The 23138-nt window shown below is 37.5% G+C and overlaps 1 non-coding gene across 1 annotated transcript; it reads left to right on the forward strand.

Moving 5' to 3' along the window:
* Positions 1 to 22713: 22713 nt before the first annotated feature.
* On the forward strand, positions 22714 to 22820 carry LOC114074561. Its single transcript, XR_003574982.1, has one exon. It is a non-coding gene; the product is annotated as a small nucleolar RNA R71 (small nucleolar RNA).
* The last annotated feature ends 318 nt before the right edge of the window (positions 22821 to 23138 follow it).

Genomic DNA, 23138 nt, shown 5'->3' on the forward strand with positions numbered 1-23138 from the left:
CATGTTGGTGTGATGTATGTTTGTAATTACTTCATTTTATTGTAGACAAAGAACAAGCGTAAAGAATCTTGAAAGAGAAGAATCATGTTTCTTAGGGCATTCAAGCTTTGTTTGAGGTAGGTGATAGTTGTGATTCATGTTGGTGTGATGTATGTTTGTAATTACTTCATTTTATTGTAGACAAAGAACAAGCGTAAAGAATCTTGAAAGAGAAGAATCATGTTTCTTAGGGCATTCAAGCTTTGTTTGAGGTAGGTGATAGTTGTGATTCATGTTGGTGTGATGTATGTTTGTAATTACTTCATTATAATGCATGTATGTATTCGAATATTGTATTATTAATCACACTAATCGTAAATAAGGATGATTGAATAGTTGTATGCCATGAATCATGACATTATTGAATGATTATGAGACATTACATTGTCATTATGATTGTGGCTTGTTGAATGGATTGGGTATTACTTTCCAACACACCAACTTTGATTGGGTGTTACGTTCCTACAAAATAACTTGAATCTGGTTTTTCGTTCAAACATACTAACTTGGATCAACTGCTACCTTTTGACACATATATGGGATCAGGTGTCACGTCCGACACACTAACTTGGATTTGGTAGCACGTACCGGTACATTAACAGTTTGGGTATGGGTTTTGCGAGAGGACCAATGACTAGGCATAATTGTATATCTTTGAGATTGTGAAATTGTACGTTGTGCGTGAGTGATAATTGATATTGTATATGTTCGGTGAATGCATGTTTATTATTGTTGTAATGACTTATATATGTTTCACCTATTGAGATACGTTGTGATATTAAAGTTACACTATGATTGTGTACTGATACTACAGTTTCTCTTTCATTGTTGAATACAAGGAATCTCGAGGTGGATAGTGACAAACCTCGTTTAGAAGACTAGTGATCTACTCGAATTCTAGGGTGATCCATTTCTTCAAGGCTGCCATGATTTCTCTTCGTGTTTATGTGCACATCTTCAAACTTAGACTAGTGCTTTAGATTTCTTATGTTTCATTGGGTCTTACCTATTTCCTATACATTATTGGTTCCTTGTTAGAGTTTTGGTACATTGAATTTCAGGTTATAGGCTTTAATTTCACAATCGTTTGTTAGAATTCGTAGTTTATGAGAACACGCTATTTTCCTTTAGACATTTAAACATGCTTCCGTATCTTAAATGCTTTAGTTTTGTTTATTTGGTTAGTTGGGTTTTAGTGAATATTGTCCCATCGGAGGGTTATTGTGGGTATTAACAAAGATGGTCTTGGTTGTGACAAAGTTGGTATTAGAGCTCCAGTTTTTTTGATCTCATTATGTTAAAATGTGTCTAGTAGAATGTTGAAGAATAGTACGAAGACGTCTATACTTTTCATCGAGAGGCTATACGACTTGAGGAATCTCTCTGTTTTCTTTTGTTTCCTTCCTTCAATAACTTAGTTCCATTTTGTTAGAACATGGTTAACATGAAACGATGTCAGAGCCATAGCTTTTATCATTGCACCATCTGAGGAATCCACAACAAGAGGTCGCAATTGAGGTAGGGGCAGAAGAAGAGCAAGGGGCAGAGGCCGAGGAATGGTACAACATACTAGGGATGGAGATCCTATTGATAATTCTCCCATAAATGAGATCCATCTTGCGCATCATGATGACATAGAAGAGTATGTAAAGGTTGAGGATGAGGAGAATGTTGGACAAGAGGAAGAGGTGAGAGTGAGACTACAAGTGTTCCTTCCTTAGACCAGTGTTAGCTTAATATATTATGTCATTCCTTGAAGTGTTGGCTGGTCCTTGAGTGCTTTCCTCTACTGAACAAACTCAAGATCCCACCAATCCCCCTATTGCTATTACTATACCCAAGGGTGATGGAACTGTAGGTAATGATGCTTTCTTCCATCCTTTGTTTGGTTTGGTTATGACTTGTAATGACCATGCAATGATGACTAAGTTCTTCAAGTTGAAACCACCTATATTCCATGGTTCAGAGAGTGAGGACACCTATGAGTTCATTTTAGATTGTTATCAAAGGTTTCATAAGGTCGGAATTGTCTTTATACACGGAGTAGAGTTTGTGACTTTTCAACTTCAAGGTGAGGCAAATTAGTGGTGAAGAGATTATGTGGAATAAAGATCTTCTACCTTACATCCACTAACTTTGACCCAATTTCATGCTCCATTCATAGAAAAGTATGTCCCCTGGACTTTGAGAGATAATAAATGAGTTCATGCCTTTGGTGACTACTAAAGAAGAGAGGATCTGCCGATTTGTGAAGTGACTAAATTTTTAAAAAGTACAATGAGGTAACCGATTTTGTGAAGAAAGTGGAGGGGGTGAAACAAGACGGTCAGGCGAAGACATTGTCTAAGAAAGCCAAGAATTTAGGTAACTTTCAGAGTTCTTACTCAAGAGGTTTAGGGAGTTCGACTCTTGTAGCACGACTAATTTAGTTTGCAATGCCTGCTTCTATGTGTAACAACTCCGGAATCCACCTCAGAATTTTTTTAGGATAGGGAGGGAAATGCACCTTCAGCGGGCAACATGCCATATTTCGATTGCACATGTTATAACTATGAAGAACGTGGGCATACGAGGAGAGATTGTACCCACCTGTGCATATTAGATTCCAACAAGAGCATACTAGAGTACTGTACCTGCAGGCACCGGTATTAATGGTCGAGGACGTCGATAAGGTGGACGGGAAAAAAATCAGTTAGGTCATTGAGTTCGGGAAAATGGTAACACATTAAGAGATACAATGCATTCAAAAAGAGAAGTCGTCTGTCATGATGACATGAATTTGTATTATGCCTTTTGGTCTAGACCGAGTTAGAGGCCTCTAACGCAGTGATAAGAGGTACTATTCTTGTCTGTGACCGAATGAGTAATGTGTTATTTTATTCGAGTTCTACTTACTCTTATGTGTATGTGCGATTTGCCTCAGAGTTTTATATAATTTGTGATATAATTGATGCACCCATACATGTCTCTACCCCCTCTAGAGACTATCATAGTCACTCATGTCTATCACACTTGTCCTATCTTGTTTGTGGATCTTCAAACTAGGGTTGATTTGGTGATAGATATGACTGACTTTGATGTAATCTTAGGCATGACTTGGTTGTCCCCCTATTATGTTGTGTTGAATTGTAATACGAAATTTGTGAATCTAGAGATCTCAGGTAAGGAAATATTTGAGTAGGATGCAGTGTACAAGCCTAAGCCAACTAAGATCAAAATTTATGAAAGTGTCCCTCTACTAATTTCCTAGTATACCGCCGGATTTAAATATAGATTTTTGCATTGATTTAGAACCTGATACTTGTCCCATTTCCATCCCTCCATATCGTATGGTTCTGGAAGAATTAAGAGAGCTCAATTCTCAAATCCAAAAAGTCTTCATAAAATATTCATCCATCCTAGTGCTTCAGCTTGGGATGTTCGTGTCTTGTTTGTTAAGAAAAAGCATGATAGTATTAGAATGTGTATAGACGATCGTCAATTGAATAGAGTCACCATTAAAGATAAGTATTCATTGCGTCGATTAAATGATATTTTTGACAAATTGCAGAGTGCATAATTTTTCTATAAGATTGATATAAGGTATTTACCATCTGTTAAAGATTAGGCCTGAGGATGTGGCAAAGACAGTGGGCACTACGAGTTCCTAATTATGTCCTTTGAGGTTACAAATAGGGATGCACCTTTCATACGTTTGATGAATGGTGTATTCAAACCCTTTCTTGATTTATTTGTGATAGTGTTTATTAATAACATTTTGGTTTACTCAAAAAGTGAAGAATAGCATGCTGACCGTCTTCGTATTGTTTTGGTGTTATTCGAAAACAAAAGTTGTATGTAAAATGTTCTAATGGCGAATTTTTGTTGACTTTGGTTGCCTTTTTTGGGACATGCAGTTTCAATGGAAGGGGTAATAGTAAATCCCCAAAAGATTGAAATGGTCAAGAATTGGGTCAACCAAGTTCTGTGATGTGACTGAAAGTAGGTGTTTTATGTGCGGCTCGCTAGCTATTATCGTTGGTTTGTGAAATTTTTTGCTTCTATTGCCACACATTTGAAAAATTTGACCAAAAAGGAGATACAATTTGAATGGACTGAAAAATCTGAGGAGAGCTGTAAAAAGCTCAAGACTCTCTTGACCACCACTGTATTCTTCCACTATCTGTGAGTGGTGAAGATTTTATTATCTATTGTGATGCTTCACATTCAGGCTTGTGTGCAGTGTTGATGTAGGATAAGAATGTCCTAACTTATGCATCACGACAGTTGAAGGTTCAAGAGTTGAATTATCCAACATATGATTAAAAGTAGGCAGCAGTAGTGTTTGCTCTTGACATCTGGCGACATTAGTTTTACGGTGTTAAGTGTCACGTGTTTACTAATCATTGTAGCATACTACATGTGTTTACTTAAAAGGATATGAATTTGAGACAGCAGAGGTGGATGGAGTTACTCAAGGATTATTATGTGACCATACAATATCATCAAAACAAGGCTAATATGGTTGCAGGAACATTATATGAAAGGCGGTGACGATGGGCAGTCTATCTTGCGTGAGTGAATCCAAATGACCTTTGGGTAAGGAAATTCAAACCTTGGAATCTATTTTCATGAAATTAGGACTCTCAGAGAAAGGTGGGGTGTTAGATAACATTGAATTAAGGCAATATTCATTGAGGAGATCAAGTCCAAAAAGTTTGAGAATGAAAATTTGAATGATCTAAGAAAGAAGACTATGATTGGTAAGGCCCAAAAGACCACTCTTGATGCGGGAGGTGTGCTCAATTATAAAGGAAGGAGTTCTATTCCTAGAATGGGAGACTTGATTAGGAATTTATTCATTAAAACCCATGGTTTGAGGTATTTCATTCATCCGAGTGTGACAAATATGTATCGAGACTTGAAACAACTATATTAGTTCTAGGGCATTAAAAAGGACATATCGAAGTTTGTTGCTAAGTATCAAAATTTCAAACAAGTAATATATGAGCATCAAGGAAATGCATGCATGATTTCTTTAGATAATTCTAATTCTGGAATAAAAGTGGAAAAGAATAGCAATAGATTTTGTGGTTGGTCTTCCCAAGACTTTAGGGAAGTTTGATTTTGTTTGGGTAGTGGATGATAGATTGACTAAGTCAACCCATTTAATTCTGGTCAAAATAGATAATAATGCTTAACAATTGGCTAAGGTTTATGTGAAAGAGGTAGTGAGGTTGCAAGGTGTGCCCCTCTCTATCATCTCAGATTGTGGCTACAATTTACCTCCATGTTTTTGAGGATGTGTCATGCCCCGAGCCTACACCATGCACATGGCCAGCGCCCAATGACCATTGATGGCCTTGAGCGAACCCTTGTCCTGACTTATTTAACTCAGCAGAAGACTTAAAATTATGATATAACCCAGAAATAACTTTAAAATGATACTTCACTAAAATGGAAACTTCAAGTCTTATCAAATGAAATGAAAGGCCAACGAAAATAACACGGTCCATCTATGAAGATTCTAAAGTAAAACTGGATGCAGGGTCAGGACCCGCAATTATCCTAACAAGTGAAACTGAAGCAAATAACTAAGTGATAAGGATGTCCTCCGGAATAAAGGGAGGCTCACCAACTGACTCTGAGCTTCTCACTAGATAAACGATATGCCAAATACTGATCGTAGTTACCTATGTCTATGTCATAATACAATACAGACCAAGTGACATCAGTACATTGAATGTATGAGTATGCAAGTTGGAATTCTAACAACACTTATGATTGAAATGAGTAAGAAAGAACACTTACCTGTCTCTATTCAACTCATGAATAACTTGACTCATTTCAATATAATGCAATTTTTAATGTAAGTGCAATAGAAAGAAAACTGTCTGAAACATGTTGTAAACATTGAATGTATGCAAGATACAATTAACTATGGTATGTATCTAAAAATAAAAGTGAACTTATATATATACGTATACAATAACTTTTGTGGGAGTTTGTCTTATCGACAATCATAGCTTAAGATCTACAGTGATGATACAAGGATCTTCCTCAAGCTGCAGCGCATCCTATACCTTGCAAAGGTACAAGATCTGAACTTTCTAATGGATCCACTAGTCTACTATGAAAAGGGTTCATGTAAAAGGCATGAACCATTTCTACCCATGATGGATATATGGTTTATGAGGGTTGTGAGTTGTCTTAACTCTCCTCCATATCGGTGCTCAATACTACTCCTAAAAATATGATGGCTATTATATTTTTATAAAATATTGATTATGCGGTTTTGAGATTAGTGCTCAAAATACTTAGCTCAAATCTACCTTGGAATTCATAGTTTCGCTGCTTGCTTCTTTGAGAAAGTTATAGTTCTTTTCTGAATACTTGCCAAAAGGCTCCTTGGAAATCAAAGATTCCTTACTAGTTAAATGTTAACACATTTTAAGTGTATTTGGGAATACTTGGTCCCCTTATTCCTTTGAATAATAGAACTTCAACTTAATCTTTACTTAGCTTGAAACTTGAATCTTAAAAAAAAAGTTAAAATGTTAAAATAAGACTCTTGAAAATCTTTAAGAACTTTACTTTAAGTTACTTCTTAACTTTAGACTTGACTTCTTAACTTCATTGATATTGTTGTTAACTTTCCATGAGTGGTATTATGGATTCATGGTTCATGATCTCTTGTTTATGGATGATTTCATGATTTTTAGATGTACCTTAGAGTGTTGTAATAAACTAAGAAGTATGGGTACATCACTTGGGAACTAGTACGAAACGATAGGGGAAGAATGAGGTCTCCAAGCGTCCTTGGCACTCTAAGAGGCGTGGAGCACCAGAGCCTGACAGAGAGAGTCCGTCCCGAGGAACTCTGGCTGGCGTGGTGTTCCTGAGCTAACGGACAGAGACTATCCTGAGGGGCTCTAGTTTGCGCGGCACCGCAGGGTTAGTCAGACGGGCATTTCGACTTCTCTTCTTTATTATTCATATCTGAACACTCTAACATCCATGAATCTCACCCCAATAACTTAGGATCACTAATTATATCCATTCCCAATATATTAAACTCGATAAAAAACTTGGAAAGAAGAATCCAATTAACTAAAAGCGTACTACAACTCAACCGACAAGAATTCAACCGTTATTCTTCAAGAACTTCAATGTTCATCCTTCAATCTACTCAAATCCTCTTAATTAAAAACGTTAGTGTGTGGGTGAAGTAATCCAACACAGTAATATCTCACATACCTTAATAGGGATCACCCCCGATGAATTCCTCTTGTTTATCTTGGCATTCTTGATGAATTATTGGTCTTTCTCCATTCTTCTTCTTTTTTTCTCTTTTCTCGCAAGACCTAAGCATGAATAACTTTTCTAAAACTTACTTAATTCTTGATTTTATCCATAATAAACCCTTAAAAAAATTGGGAAATATTTGAGTGGAATGACAAGTTTACCCTTACAAAAATCCAGATTGGGACCTTCCTCAATCCAACAACTCAACTTCTAATAGACATATGTCTCTCATACGGTATCAAAATTGAGAAAATTCAACCGCATATGAAAGATCATTCCAAGGGCTTTACAACCATATCAAGAACTTAATCTAAATCATCATGAGCTAGAAGTTATGACCTTTTGAAAATTAGCAAAATTCACTTCTTAAACTTAGGAAATTTTCCAGATTTTTCTTTTTGTTTCCAAAAGTGATTTATTTTATTTATTAGCTTATTATTGACTATTAAGAGTTACGAGATTTTACAATATCTCCCCCTTGAAAACATTCGTCCTTGAATGAGATTTCTTTCACTAATCTAGGAATGGTAACCTCAAGTTTGACACTTAACAATCAAAATAAGTAACAACATGCTTACTCATAGTTTATATAAGGTGCTTAGAAGAGAATTTAGTAATTTGATCTGCATTCTCTTTGAATTCAAAGAGATGTAAATATCTATTTTTCATATCCTCTTCACCTTCCCCAGTCGCTTCTTCAACAAATTGGTTCCTCCAAAGGACCTTAACTGACACAACTTCCTTTGTCCTCAACTTGCAAATTTTGCGATCTAAAATTTGAACCGGAATATATTCATAGGAAAAGCTATCCTTAATCCCAACATTCTTAGTCAGTACAATCAATGAAGAATCACTCATGCACTTCTTCAACATGGAGATATGAAATATCGGATGAAACGCTGCTAACTCTTGTGGTAGCTCCAACTCATAAGCTACATTACCAATTCTCTTGGATACTCTATAAGGTCCAATATACCGGGGACTAAGTTTCCCCTTTTTATCAAACTCATATCACCTTCCGTAGGAAAAAATTTCAAAAAATACCCAATCGTCAATCTCAAACTCCAACGGCCTTCTCCTAACATCTGCGTAGTATTTCTGACGACTCTGTGCCATTTTAAATCTCTCTTGGATCACCTTCACCTTCTCCATGGCTTGGTGATCTATATATGGTCCTATCATCCCTTCACCAACTTTGAAACACCCAATAGGAGATATACATCTTCTCCCATAAAGAGCTTCATATAGAGCCATTTCGATTCTTGAATAGTAATTATTATTGTATGTGAGCTCAATGAGAGGTAGGTGATCATCCCAATTTCCCTTAAAATCGACCACACAAGATCTAAACATGTATTTAAAAGTCTAGATTGTACGCTCTGGTTGTCTATTTGTGTGAGGATGACAAGCAGTACTTAAGTTCACCTTTGAACCTAAACCCTTTAGGAAAGACTTCCAGAACTATCGAGTGAATTGTACACCTCTATCTAAAATGACTGAAATTGGGACTCCAGGAAGTCTCACCACCTCCTGATGAATAACTTTGCATAATCCTCTCCCGAATGAGTAGTCTTTATCAGCAAGAAGTGGGATGATTTTGTCATTCTATCAACAATCACCCAAATCGAATCATGGTATCTGCGCGACCATGAGAAACCTGCGATGAAGTCCATGTTAATCATCTCCGACTTCCATTACGGAAGTTTTATATCCAGAGCCAACCCTCCAGGCCTTTGGTATTCTACTTTCACTTGCTGACAATTCGGGCAGTTGGAAACAAATTTTGCAATGTCCTTCTTCATACCTTCCCACCAATATACCTCTCTCAAATCACGGTACATCTTGGTGGAACGTAGATGAATGGAATATCTGGAGCTATGAGCTTTTTCCATGATCCTCCCTTGGAGTACATCCACCCTAGGTACACACAATCTACCTTGATACTTTAGCACACCATCTTCCCCTTGTTCAAAAGCCAAAACTATTTGCTTATTAAAATTTGCCTTCAAGTCTAGTGAAATGGGGTCTTGATCTTGCTTCTTTTTCACTTCTGACACTAATGATGACTCAGACCCATTGGTCACCACTATCCCATCTTCTGTAAATCCATAAGTCTGAATTCCAGGTGTGCGAGTCTATGCACATATTTGGCGAACTCCCTCTAATCTTCCTCAACATGGGCGGTACTTTCCATGGATAGCCTGCTTAAAGTATCAGCAACAACATTGGCTTTACCTGGGTGTTAGAAAATACTCATGTCATAATCCTTGAGTAATCCCAACCACCTCCTATACTTGAGATTGAGATCTTTCTAGGTGAAGATATATTGTACGCTCTTGTGATCAGTGAATATGTCAACATGAACACCATACAAGTTATGAAGCCATAACTTCAAGGCGAAAACTACAGTATCCAACTCTAAGCCATGGGTTTGATAGTTCTTCTCATGGACCTTCAACTGTGTGGCAGCATAATCTATAACCTTGCCATTCTACATTGACACGCAGCCCAAACCAACTCTTGATGCATCAAAGTACACCACAAAACCTTGGGTTCCCTTCCGTAAAGTCAAAGTCAGAGCCACAGGGAACCTTTTTCTCAACTCCTAAAAGCTTTTCTCACAAGCGTTAGACAATTGAAACTTAATTGTCTTCTGGGTCAGCTTAGTCAAGGGAGATGTGATAGATGAAAATATCTCTACGAAGTAACCAACCAAACCAAAGAAACTCTATAAATCTGTTGGAGGTGTGGGTCTAAGCAAACTCTGGACTGCATTTATCTTTTGGATATCAATATTAATCCCATCATTGGAAATGATGTGGCCCAAGAATTTCACATATTTAAGCCAAAACTCACACTCAGAGAACTTGTCATATAACTCATTATCGTTCAAAGTCTGAAGAACTATCCTAAGGTGAGTAGCATGCTCTCCTTCATTACATGAATAGATTAGTATGTCATCAATGAACATGATAACAAACCTATCTAAATGATTGTTGAAGACTCTATTCATAAGATCTATGAATGTTGTAGGTGCATTGGTCAAACCAAAAGACATGACCAAAAACTCATAATGCCCATATCTAGTTCTAAAAGTTGTCTTTGGAATGTCACATTCCCTAACATTCAAATGATGGTAGCCTGATCTAAGATCAATTTTCGAGAAGCAGGAAGTACCCTGAATCTAGTCGAAAAGATCGTCTATCCTTGACGGAGGATATTTACTTTTATGGTCACCTTATTCAATTGGGAGTATTCTTTATACATCCTAAGCGAACCATCTTTCTTTCTTACAATCAAGACTAGGGCGACCTAAGGTGAGACACTTGGACGGATAAAACCTTTATATAGCAAATCTTTTAGCTGTTCTTTCAACTCTTTTAACACTGCTAGTGCTATTGGACGAATAGAGATAGGATGAGTATGAGGAATGATGTCTATGACGAAGTCTATTTCTTTCTCGGGGGGACTCAGGGTAGATCATATGGGAAGACTTCTAGAAACTCTTTCACTACTGGAATTGACTGAATAGCAAGTATCTCAACACTTGAGTCATTAATTTTGACTAAGTAATAGACATACCTCTTAGAAACTAACTTTGTTGCCTTAAGATACGAAATTAATATACCCGTAGGCACTGGTGAACTGCTTTTCAATTCTAGAACTACCTCTTTTTAATACAGAAACTTGACTACTCGAGTTCTACAATCAATTGAGGCATTATAGGAATGCCCCAGTCCATGTTAAGAATGACATCGAAGTCTACCATGCCTAACTCAATTAAATCAGATGTGGTACTTTGTGACTGACGGAAACAGGACAATCATGATAGGCTCTTTCTGTTAGAACGAATTCACAAATAGTTGAGGAAACATTGAATGGTTCACTAAGTTTCTCAGGAATAATTTCAAAGTTCATGGATACATAGGAAGTTACAAAATATAAACTCACTCTTGGGTATAAAAGTGCATAAATAGTAAGGTCAAAGACATGAATCATAATAGTGACAACGTCTGGGAATTCTCACGTTCTTGACCATTGTTGAGAGCATACAAGTTGTTTATTCCTATCCCAGCAGTAGAAGTAGATCCCCTAGGTGCAACCCTCTCTAGTGGAGCAATTGATAATGATGAACTATGTTTCCCCCATTACTACCGCGTTGCTTGTTCTTTGGGCACTCCCTCATGAAATTCTCTGTTTGACCACAATTGAAGCAACCCCTGGAGTCCTCAAGACAAACACCGCAGTGATTCTACAACACTTGGTGCAAGCAAAGGGACTTACTACCTCTATGCGCCACACTACCGAGTGAATATGCAGGCTTTACTCAAAAGTCTCGACCATTATGCTTACTGCTGTCTCTGGGCGCAGGTATACGAGCCACCTTTATGCTGCCCAGACTCATTCCAAGTTTTACCTTCTTGTTTCTGTATTATTCTCGGTCCCTCAGCTTTTCCTCCTCTACCTTCTGTACATAGATAATCAAACTCAAAATTTCAATGTCTTGAATAAGCATTGCAGCCTGGCCTTCTTTTCATTAAGAACGACCCAATCCAGCAATGAACAAACTCATCCTACTCCTCATGTCCTTAACCATCTCCAGATCATAATAAGATAGTTGGGTGAATTTCTACCCACACTTATTCACACTGAGTGTGTCATGCTAAATTGTAAGGAACACACGTACCTTAGCCTCTCTCAGTTCTTGGGGAAAGAAGTGCCCCAAGAAGGCCTCCTCCAAACAATCCTAACTCGCAGGTGGTGCATCCTCATCTCTACCCTTTTTCAACTGATCAAACCAAGTTCAAGAAATTTCCTTGAGATTATAAGCAACTAGCTCAACCCTCTTAGTGCCAATAACATGCATCACCTTGAATATTTTTTTTCAGTTCCTTTGTGAAGTTCTCTGGGTCTTCAATAGTACTCGAACCAGTGAGTCTTAGGGGATTCATCCTCAAGAATTCCCGAATCCTCGAAGTGTCATCCCCTTCTAATCAATATCCTCTTCATTGACCAACCTAGTTAGTCACAGCTTGGCTCATCATCCTAATAGCCACTCCAAACTCTGCGTTGGTAAATTTCCCTTGAAGATTGAACATCATGTGCATTGGGTAACTCTTGTTCCTGAAGTTGAATGTTCCTCCTAGATGGAAGACCCCTTGCTTCTCTTCTTGGAGGCATGGTTATCTAAAACACGCTCAAGAATGAATTAGAGAGAGACTTTTAGAGATAAATCTAACGCACAAAAAAGAATATGAAAGAAGTGAGAAATTCCTGAATTTTGTAGCCTCCTAGTCATAGATGTGGCGCACTTCATACGGTGATTAAGACTCTACTGACACGGAGTCATGGAAACCCTAGGATTATTGAACTTTGTTCTCTGATACCAAGTTTGTCATTCCTCGATCGTACACCCTGGACGTGGTCGACACCTAATAACCATTGATGGACTTGAGCGAACCCTTGACCTGGGTACTTAACTCAGCAGAAGACAGAAGCGTGTGATATAACTCAAAAATAAATTTGAAATAGTATTTCTCCAAAATGGTAACTTCAAAACTTGTCAAATGAAATGAGAGTCCAATGAAACTAACATTGTCCATCTGTGAAGTCTCTAAAGTAAACATGGATATTGAGATATGACCCCTAATCATCCTAACAATTGAAACTGAAGAAAATAATTAAGTGACAAGGATATCCTCTGGAATGAAGGGAGGATCATTGTTTCAGTCAAATCGCACAGGCAAGTGCACGTGATTGTAGAAGCAATAAAGTGGCTCTTGTTAGAGAGTCGGGTATCGTACCCACAGGGATTTAAGTCTAGGTTCTATCGATTTCTCCAGATTATAATTCAACACAAATTCAATTTTCAAATTTTTAAAAAAATTATTAGTTTTTTATTCTAGGTAAACTAAAATGTAACTACTGCGATTCAATTCATTAAGTTTCAAATAATGATGATGAATAGATTTAGGACTGTAGCTTTTACCAGGAATCATGTAATCAGTATCATATGATAAAGGTTTACTTGAAATTATCTCATTGTTGAATCACAGGATTAGATGTATGATCATGGTCTCTCGACCTCTAATCGCCTACAATAAATAACACCCTAACTACATCATTGAGCGGGGGTAGAATGATTAAAATCCGTGCATTAAGTTATCTTCCTGTATAGTGAGCCAAGCCAGATTTGTAGGTATATCTCTATCCTAGAAATGAATTAACCCTAGCTATTTAGAGTTGACCAAACTTTTTATGTTCCACGTTCCTATCTCTAGTTCAATTTAGACAAGACATTTATTTCTATGGTGATCAAGCATGAAATACCAAAAGAAACAACATTGGAAAGATTCATAAATAACTCATATTAAAACCATTAACAAGTTCAATAGATTCCATTCATCCTGTAGCCATAGCCCTAGAACTAGGGCTTTTAGCCACTCATAATCATGCAATCAATCTTACAATGTATATAGATCATTCCGAGATGATTGAAACTTAAAGAAAAAGAATTTAACCCTAAAAACTTCAACAAGTCCTTCTTCCCGTCTCTGCGTCCAAAACTCAGAAAAAGAATAAAAATAAAACTAAAATAGAACCCTATTTATACAAAATTCAAAGTGACAAATTCAGGGCTTCAGGAGCGCGACACGAAGCCACAGTCAATTCTTTGATCAATCGCAGAAACCTTCTGCGCGAGGTGGAATTTTCACAAGGTGTTCTGCCTCAAAATATATTCAAGCCTTTATATTACTTGTCCTTCTTCGCGATGCGGGGACAACTCGCATATGCCGTTGAGGCATTTCTTCAACTTAATCCTGCTCCATTTCATCCTTAAATCTCCATATTGGTTCGTTTGATCATTTTCTTTTATATTTCTTTCGCATAGCCTACCTACACAACTAATCATATTGGTTAGCTTAGAAACACAGAATTGACTCAATTTAACTCTTAAAAATAGTCTTTAACGACTTCAAACTAAGCATAAACATGTGTATAATTAGTATTATAGGCATACAAATATGCCCAAGATCACTACCCCACACTTAAAGCTTAGTTCATCCTCGTACAACTACTAACTACTCCTAGACCTGGACTCTAAACTTTTTTGTGCTTCCACCTAATTTCACATCATCTTTTCTCTTATGATATGCATCTAATTTGGGCATGCTTCAACAACTTTCAACAACCATCGCTAGTAACAAAAATTTTACCACTACACATCACCTTACTGCCTACAACAAGTGGCTCCCACGCAAACAAACAGTACATGCACACACGATGCTGTTGCAGATAGTTTCAGGAATTAGCATGAAAGCAATTTTCTCTCAAGAAACGACTTCTCATTCAGGAAGTGAGAACCAAAATTTTTCCCATTATGTACATCTCTACTAATGAAATGTATTATGCTAAAAAATCAAACAAGACTTAATCGGGTTGTAATATAAGCTAAGGGTCAAAGAAGATTCATTTATGTGATAATTGTGACTTGTTCTCCCTGTTGCACTATGTTCAGCTTCTATTCTACGATTACACCTTTCTATCTCATTCAAATTCTTCGTCTTCAAGTCTAGCCTGCCTTCACATTTGGATTCTTGCCCCTCTTATATATACAAATCTATATATATCTATGCATATTATTATTATTATTATTATTATTATTATTATTATTATTATTATTATTATTATTATTATTTTCATTAATGAAGCTACTCTAAACTTAATCAGTCTTTATGGACTTATGTGTATACTTCTTTCGTCTGGGTCAGGTCCATTATCAAAGTAGTTCACTCACTTCTTATTTTGGGATATTTCCATACCTTCTTCTTTATTTTTACCCTCACATCTATTCTTCATCATCTTTTCTCCAATTATCTCCTTTGTTTCTATCTTTTTGCCTAACACAGTGCATTAGGAATCAGGATCAAACTCATTGACGCAATGAACGGGATTCGGCTTATTTTGTGGGTACCAACAAAATTAAGGTTAAAGGCTAAAATGGGCGAAACTAGGGATACTACAAGGCTCAATTTCTAACCAATTCTCAAGGAAAGACTGCTATCATCTCTCTGAGCACAATAACATCCACATTTCACTTCAATAAAAACTTGGGAAAGTTGTAGACTCACAAGCATTTCATGGAATATATCAATAGCTTACCACTCATGGCACAAGTTGCATTCAGAAAGATTAACCTTAACACTTAATTCTGTTACTCAGAAGGTACTTTTACACTTAAGTTGTACACTTCTATAGCATGTCCAAACATTGTATTTCATACCTATATCAACTCATCTATGCTCTTTCATACATGGAAAAGGCTTCAGCATAACCCAACCTAGCAGTCAAATGACGAAATTGCCCTTTAAATGGCCATCCTCCATATATCATTAAGCAGCTTTACTCCATATATGACTGCTATCGACTCTCTGATTTTTTGTATCGTTCAAATGGAATATACTTGGCTAAAGAACCGTAGACAACTACCAAGAAACCCAAATGTAAAACAGAACATAAACAGACAATGTTTCACCCCACCCCACACTTATGCAATAGCACTACCTTCAATGCACAAAAAATAGGAAAAAAAAACATGTCAATTCAGTTCATAGAACACTCCCTGACTAATCCTCCATTGCATCATTTCCTCTGGCACCATCGTCAACCTGCAGAATCTATCTCATCCTCAGAATGCGAGTCAACATCTGATCCTGTGCACAAATTATCCACATCTGTCGGGACAACATCATTGAATGTCTCTGTAAAACTGGGCCAATTCCCAACAACGCGTCCGCATGTGCATTCAATGGGTAACACCATTAAAATCCATCAACTCGATTACAGTTTTGTCGCAACATCTCTAATCCATACATCAGCGCCATGATAAACTATATTATCGGTGTCGCTCCGCAGTGGTAAGACTAGGGCCTAATTCAGTTAATACCCTTTTGTTATTGTAACATCCACAATAGCAGGGTATAACTGGGCCATATATACTAGATTCTCCTCTATAACACCTTCACGGTGAGACATTTTGTGATTAGACCACCAAAAGCATACTTGTGGCCCTAATGAACCCTTCATTTCCTCATGATCGATTTAATGATGGCACCAATGTTAATCTTAGTTTCTATCATCAAGGCATACAACAAACACACCCGTTCACGTGTCATGTTTATATAGTGCAAGCCAGGAATCAAGCAGACGATCTTCAACTAGCCCCTTGTTTCTGTAATTATGTGAGCATATAAAAGGGTCTTATGATACCTCTTGTTATTGTGTTTGATCCACAGAGCCATGGACTGCGGTCTACAAAGCAAATGGTGGATGGCCTGATAGGAGGTCAGATATTAAGTTGGGTTAACACCAACGGGTCTGCACCCTCCTCAATGCCCAATAGATCATTTGTGTTGGACGGTGTGAAGGGCACATTCCTACCACGGACATTGAAAAAATGCGAGTGCATGTCTGGAATTCAATTGGCATAGAACTCACAAACCATTATCAAATTACACTCTTCCGGCTCGTCAAATGCAAAGCCAAGCCTAAGCTCTTGCATCCGTCTTAAAATATGTGGGAACTCACGAGCTTGGTTGTCCCGGTCGACGCACACATTAGAGAATAAGAAGCTTTTGTGTACTTCTTGTACCAATTCTTGCCTACCTTGGACACAACCTTTTGCCTATATTGTTTCGTTTGCCCTCTGGGGGCTGGGGGGCAAGTGGAACAATCCTGCTCCTTGGCTACTTCTTTTGGGAGTCCTGAGCAACAACGTTTCCCGATATTTGTGATGTAGACATTGTACCAACATAAATACACACAATTTAGTCCAACGGTTGTCTATTTTACAACAAAACATGGGTGGTGAGTACAACACACCACACTTATAACAGAATTCAGTACTAAGACTTCCTTAAAGATATATCATGAAACAAGCTACAACAACAATGCACTACTTACTTAACCAACATGTTCACAAACAACCATATACTCCGTTACTATGTACTAATCAAAAAACCAAAACATCATATTAATGGAATGCAACATAGTAAAACAATTGTGTTGTCTACTCAAGACTTAATAACAACAATAAGCACAAAACCCATTAACACAACACCCACATACGATGATCCCCTATTCCACAACTAAATACCATTCCTAACCCTAACCCACAAGGTAATCTAACGCACGATTATAACAATGATAGTTTCTACTCAAGAATTGGAAACAAATGGAATTTCAAGCAACTATTACTCATAAGGAACCATTACCCTCCTTTCAACACACCAAACCCTCCACAACACCAATAACATACCCAACTCACATAGAAATCCATGAATATAAAAAGAAAGTACTTGTGCAAAGCGTGAAAGCACAAAACTCAGGACAACCACAAGCTTTAGCTGTGCGAGAAAAAGAGAAGTATAAAATTTGGGGATTTGGGGTAAAAAAAGAAAGAGGCTACGCGATAGAATGGAAAAGAATGGGAGGTTTTGGGAGAAAAATTGGGATAAAAGAGAAGCATTTGAGGGGATAGGTCGGGTTATTGTAATTAAAAGTTATAAAACCTATTTAATTTGATGATTTTCCCAAAAACTTAGGTCGGGTTATGGCATGACTAATATTTTTGTGATTTTTTTGAAAAATATAGCAGTCCTAACCTATTACAATGGTTCACTTGTTGCCTCCCCTGTAGCGTCTAATTTAACATCTCGGCATGTCCCATTTGATGCCTCACTCTTCATCAAGTGTCATCTCTTTGACTTTTCGATCCACATCCTTGCAAAAGTAATGTTTAACCCTTTGTCCATTCATGAGGAATTTGGAGCTATCACCTTTATTTCTTAACTCAACTTCACTATGTTGAGTCATTAGAACTAACTTAAAAATACCACTCCATTTTGACTGGAGCATTCCTGGGAAGAACTTCAACCTTGAATTGAACAACAACACGACTTGACCAAGCTCAAATGATCATGATACTATGTGTTTTTCATGCCGCCTTTTAGTTTTCTTTGTGTACACCTTCGCATTCTCATAGGCATGAACCCTAAACTCTTCTAGATCATGCAATTGTGTAATCCTTTTTCACCTGGCCAACTCAGTATCCAATTTTGTTTCTTTATTGCCAAATATGCTCTATGTTCCAACTATGGCGGGAAGTGACAAGATTTTACAAACACAATTCGTTAGGGAGAAGTCCCTATTGGTGTCATGTACGTAGTCCTATATGCCAATAATGTGTCATATAGATTATTTGCCCAATCCTTCCTCTAGGAATTCACAGTAGTTTGCATGATCTACTTAATCTCTCTGTTAGATACTTCAACCTGTCCACTAGTTTGAGAATGGTACGTCGTCCCAACTCTATGCCTTACACCATACTTTTCCAAAAAAAATATAAATGGAGTTATTGATGAATTTCTTACCTCCATCACTAATTATATCCCTCGGGGTGCCAAACCTGGTTAATATGTGCATTCTGATGAACTTCAGAACCATTTTGGAATCATTTGTTGGCAATGCAACTGCTTCAACCCAGTTGGAAACATAATATACTACGACTAAGATATATTAAATACCTCTAGACGATAGGAATGGGCCCATGAAATATATCCCCCATACATCGAAGATCTCCACCTCCAGAATGTTATTCAACGACATCTCATGCTTCCTTGAAATATTGCCCATTTGTTGACACTAATCACATCCTTCAACAAAAAACACAACATCTTTAAACAAAGAAGGCCAAAAGAATCCAGATTGGAGTACGTTATGTGTTGTTCTTTCACCCCCATGATGTCCACCATGTGGTGAGATGTGGCAGCTCTGTAGTACTTGTGATGCCTCATGTTCAACTATGCACCTCCTCATCATTTGATCTGTTCCCTGCTAAAACAATACGATTCATCCCATATATAAATTCGAGCATCATACCTTAACCTCTGTTTCTGGTGTGTTGGTGCCCAAGGTTGGGATAGTCAACTCACCAAATAGTTTACAACATCAGTATACCAAGGTACCTTTGCAACATCCAACGCCAACAGCTGTTCATCAAGGAATTCTTCACGAATCTTACCTTCATTTTCTACATGATATGAATCTTCTAATCTTTAGAGATGATCAAATATTTGATTTTATGTTCCCTTCCTACCTATGATTTGCAGATCCAACTCTTGCAAAAGAAATATCCACCTTATCAATCTAGATTTTGCATCATTCTTGTCAAAGAGGTATTTGATTGTTGCATGATCAGTGTGGACTATGACCGTTGTTCCCACTAGAATATGATCTGAATTAGTCAAATGCATATATGAAGCCCAACATCTTCCTTTCAGTCACACTATAATTCGCCTGGCTTGCATCTAGTGTTTTACTCCCATAGTATACGGAATGAAACACCTTGTTCTTTCTCTTCCCCAAAACCACTCCAACCGCAATATCGCTAGCATTACACATAAGTTCAAATCGGGCTCTAATTTTGGCGCAATGAGGATAGGAGCTTCAATCACCTTTCGATTCAACGTTTAAAATGCCTCCAACACTTCTTATGAAGTATGAATGTCCATTCTTTCTCTAATAAGGTGCACATGGGTCTCGCAGTTTTAGAGAAGTCTTCAATGAACCTCCTGTAGAAGGCAACATGGCCAAGAAAACTTTTAAATAATTTCACAGATACTAGGGGTGGTTACTTCTCAATAACTTCAATCTTGGCCTTATCCAGCTCCAGCCCCATCTTGGATACCTTGTGTCCCAACACAATTGTTTCTCTCACCAAGAAGTTACACTTTTTCCAATTAAACACCAAGTTTGTTCCTCACATATCGCTAAGACTCTGTTGAGATTTATCAAGCATAACTCAAAAGATTAACAAAACACTGAGAATTCATCCATAAAAACTTCCACAAAATCTTTTACCATACCATGCCATCATGCACTCTGAAAAGTAGTTGGGGCATTTCATAAACCAAAGGGCATGCGTTTGAATGCAGAAGTACCATATGAATATTTGAATGTTGTCTTCTCTTGTCCTTTGATGCAGGAAAAATCTGGTTATACCTTGAATAACTGTCAAGAAAACAATAATTTTCTTGGCCAGCGAATCTATCCAACTTTTGATCAATGAAGGGTACCACATAGAAATCCTTTCTGGTGACTTCATTTAGTTTCCTATAATCCATGCATATACTCCACCTATTTACAGTCTCGTTGGGATCAATTCATTCTTCTTGTTGGTTATTATTATCGTCCCACCCTTCTTGGGCACACAGTGCACTGGACTTACCCATTTACTGTCCGATATTGGGTATACTATCCCTGTATCTAACCACTTGGTCACTTCTTTTCGGACCATATCTTTCATTAAAGGATTGAGTCTTCGTTGATGTTGTGCACTTTCCTTGTACCCTTACTCCATGTATATTTTGTGCATACACAAAGTTGGGCTTATACCATGGTTATCTGACATCTGCAAACCTAATGCTGCTTTCCTTTTATTCAAGATTAACAATACTACTTCCACATGTTCTTTCAATAAAGATGCAAATAAAATAATCGCTGATGTGTTATCTTCGCTTATCAATGCATACTTGAGATGTGCTGGAAGATCTTTCAACTCCAGCTTGGGAGCTTCCTCAATAGAGGGCTTAGATGGAGGTCCTATCACCATGTTTAATGGCTTCTACCTTTCTCCAGATTCCACAATTAGTGCCACATCTAAGATTTGCTCAATTATATGTGCCTCAACATCTCCATAATCTCAACACTCTCTATAGAGGTTCCTTAGCTAAAACATGCTTAGCATTTGCCTCAAAGGTTTACCACAATGATGGGAGACAACTCCTCATATACCGGTTGTATTTTCAAGGCTTTGTACACGTTGAAAACCTATACCTTATCATGAGCTCTCATAGTGAGTTCTTCAGCTGCTACATCAATCATTGCCCTCCCAATATCTAAGAAAGGTCGCCCTAATATGAATTGAACCTTGGGATAAGGCCCAGAGTTCAGTACTACAAAATCCAAAGTGAATATTAGATATCCCACTTGCACTAGCACATCTTCTACTACCCCCTCATGTCTGGCTACAAATGTATCATACAATTGCAAAATTATGGTGGTTTGCTTAGGACTACCCAACCCCAGTTTCTTGTACACCGAGGTTAGAATCAAGTTTATTTTTTTCCCCAAATCACAAAACCCTCATGCATGGATACTCTGACCCATAGTAATATTTACAGTAAAGATACTTGGATATTTAAGTTTAATGGGTAGCCTATTCTAAATTCTGGAACTACACTCTTTAGTAAGTGCAACTGTCTCATATTCTGTCATCCTTCTTTTATTTGCCGCAATCTCTTTAACATACTTCGCATACCTAGGTATACCCTGAAAAACATCTACCAAAGGAAATTTAATATGGACTTATTTCAACAAAGAAAGAAACTTACCAATGCATTCATCCTCTTTTTTTTAAACTTCTGACGAAATGGCGGAGGTGGTCTTACTATTGGTTGCACCTTTTCAGCGGCTGCAACTACTTCATTTTCTTTAGGATCAAATTCTTTTCTTACTGCTTTGGTGGTGTTTTTCTTAGGAATCATTTACCTATTTTGAATTTGATCACTATTTCCAGGTAAACCTCCTTCTGGTCTAGAATTTTGAAAACTTGAAAGTTGCCCAAATTTTTTCGCTAATTGCTTAGTAGCTAACTTGTTATTTCCCACATCTGCAGCCAGCTGAGCCTGAGCTTCCATAATTTTCTTTAACATCTCTTCAACACTCATGTTCCCAGATTAAGGTTTAGGATTCTCCTTTTACATCTGTCGTTGGTAACCTTGTGTATTACCCAGAGGTCTAAACTCATTCTATCCTTGGACTTGATTCTGATTTCCACCCTTAGAACCTTTTGGATGGTTTCACCAACTTGGGTTGTAAGAATTTCCATAATTCTTTTGGACTCCTTCTCTCTGAGAATTACCAATAAAATTTACAAAGTATGAGTTTCCACCACACATCTCTGCACTGTGAGCACTTCCGTTGCAAATCTTGCACCAAGCTGGTTATTGTTGGACTTCATTAACTTGAGATGTCTGTTGTCCCAAAGCCATGTTACTGAAATATGTATTCATCATACTCTCCATGGTTGAGATCTATGTAGTTTAAGCAGTCATTGCATCAATCGATAGTACACCTGCGGTTTTATACACCACCAGTTTTAGTCTACTTCCATTCCACTCTAGATTACCTTGACAAATGTGATTCATCGAGGTGTATAAATGCTCATAAGTCTTCTCTAAGGCTTGTCCACCTGTAGCTCAATCAAGCAAAATCTTGGTGTTAGGCTTTAACCCTTCACTGAAAGTATGGACTAGCACCTCATTGGGTTGATGATGATGAAGACATCTCATAAACATCGATTTGAATCTGTCCCAAGCTTCATACAAGTTCTCACCACCTTTCTGCCTAAGACATAAAATGTCACTCCTCAAATTGGCATTCTTCTTAGATGGAAAGAATCTAATGAGGAATTTCTGTGCTATCATTCCAAGTAGTGATTGAGTTTGCGGGGTCTTAATTTAACCATCTTTTTTCTTACCCTAATGGAGAAAAGGGAAATAATGTGAGCATCATATAATGTTTATTTACTCCAGTTGGAGTGTAAGTATCACTGATCTCCAGAAAATTCTGAATGTGAACCGTAGGATCCTCATCTCTGTTTCAGTTCAAATCTCTTATCAGCCTCAGGTTTCTAAATGCATGAAGTAACATTGGTGGGTTGTGGGATTGCCACATCTCAAACTCTTATCTCA

The sequence above is a fragment of the Solanum pennellii genome, chromosome 10 (genome assembly GCF_001406875.1).
Source record: "Solanum pennellii chromosome 10, SPENNV200".
Lineage (NCBI taxonomy): Eukaryota > Viridiplantae > Streptophyta > Magnoliopsida > Solanales > Solanaceae > Solanum > Solanum pennellii.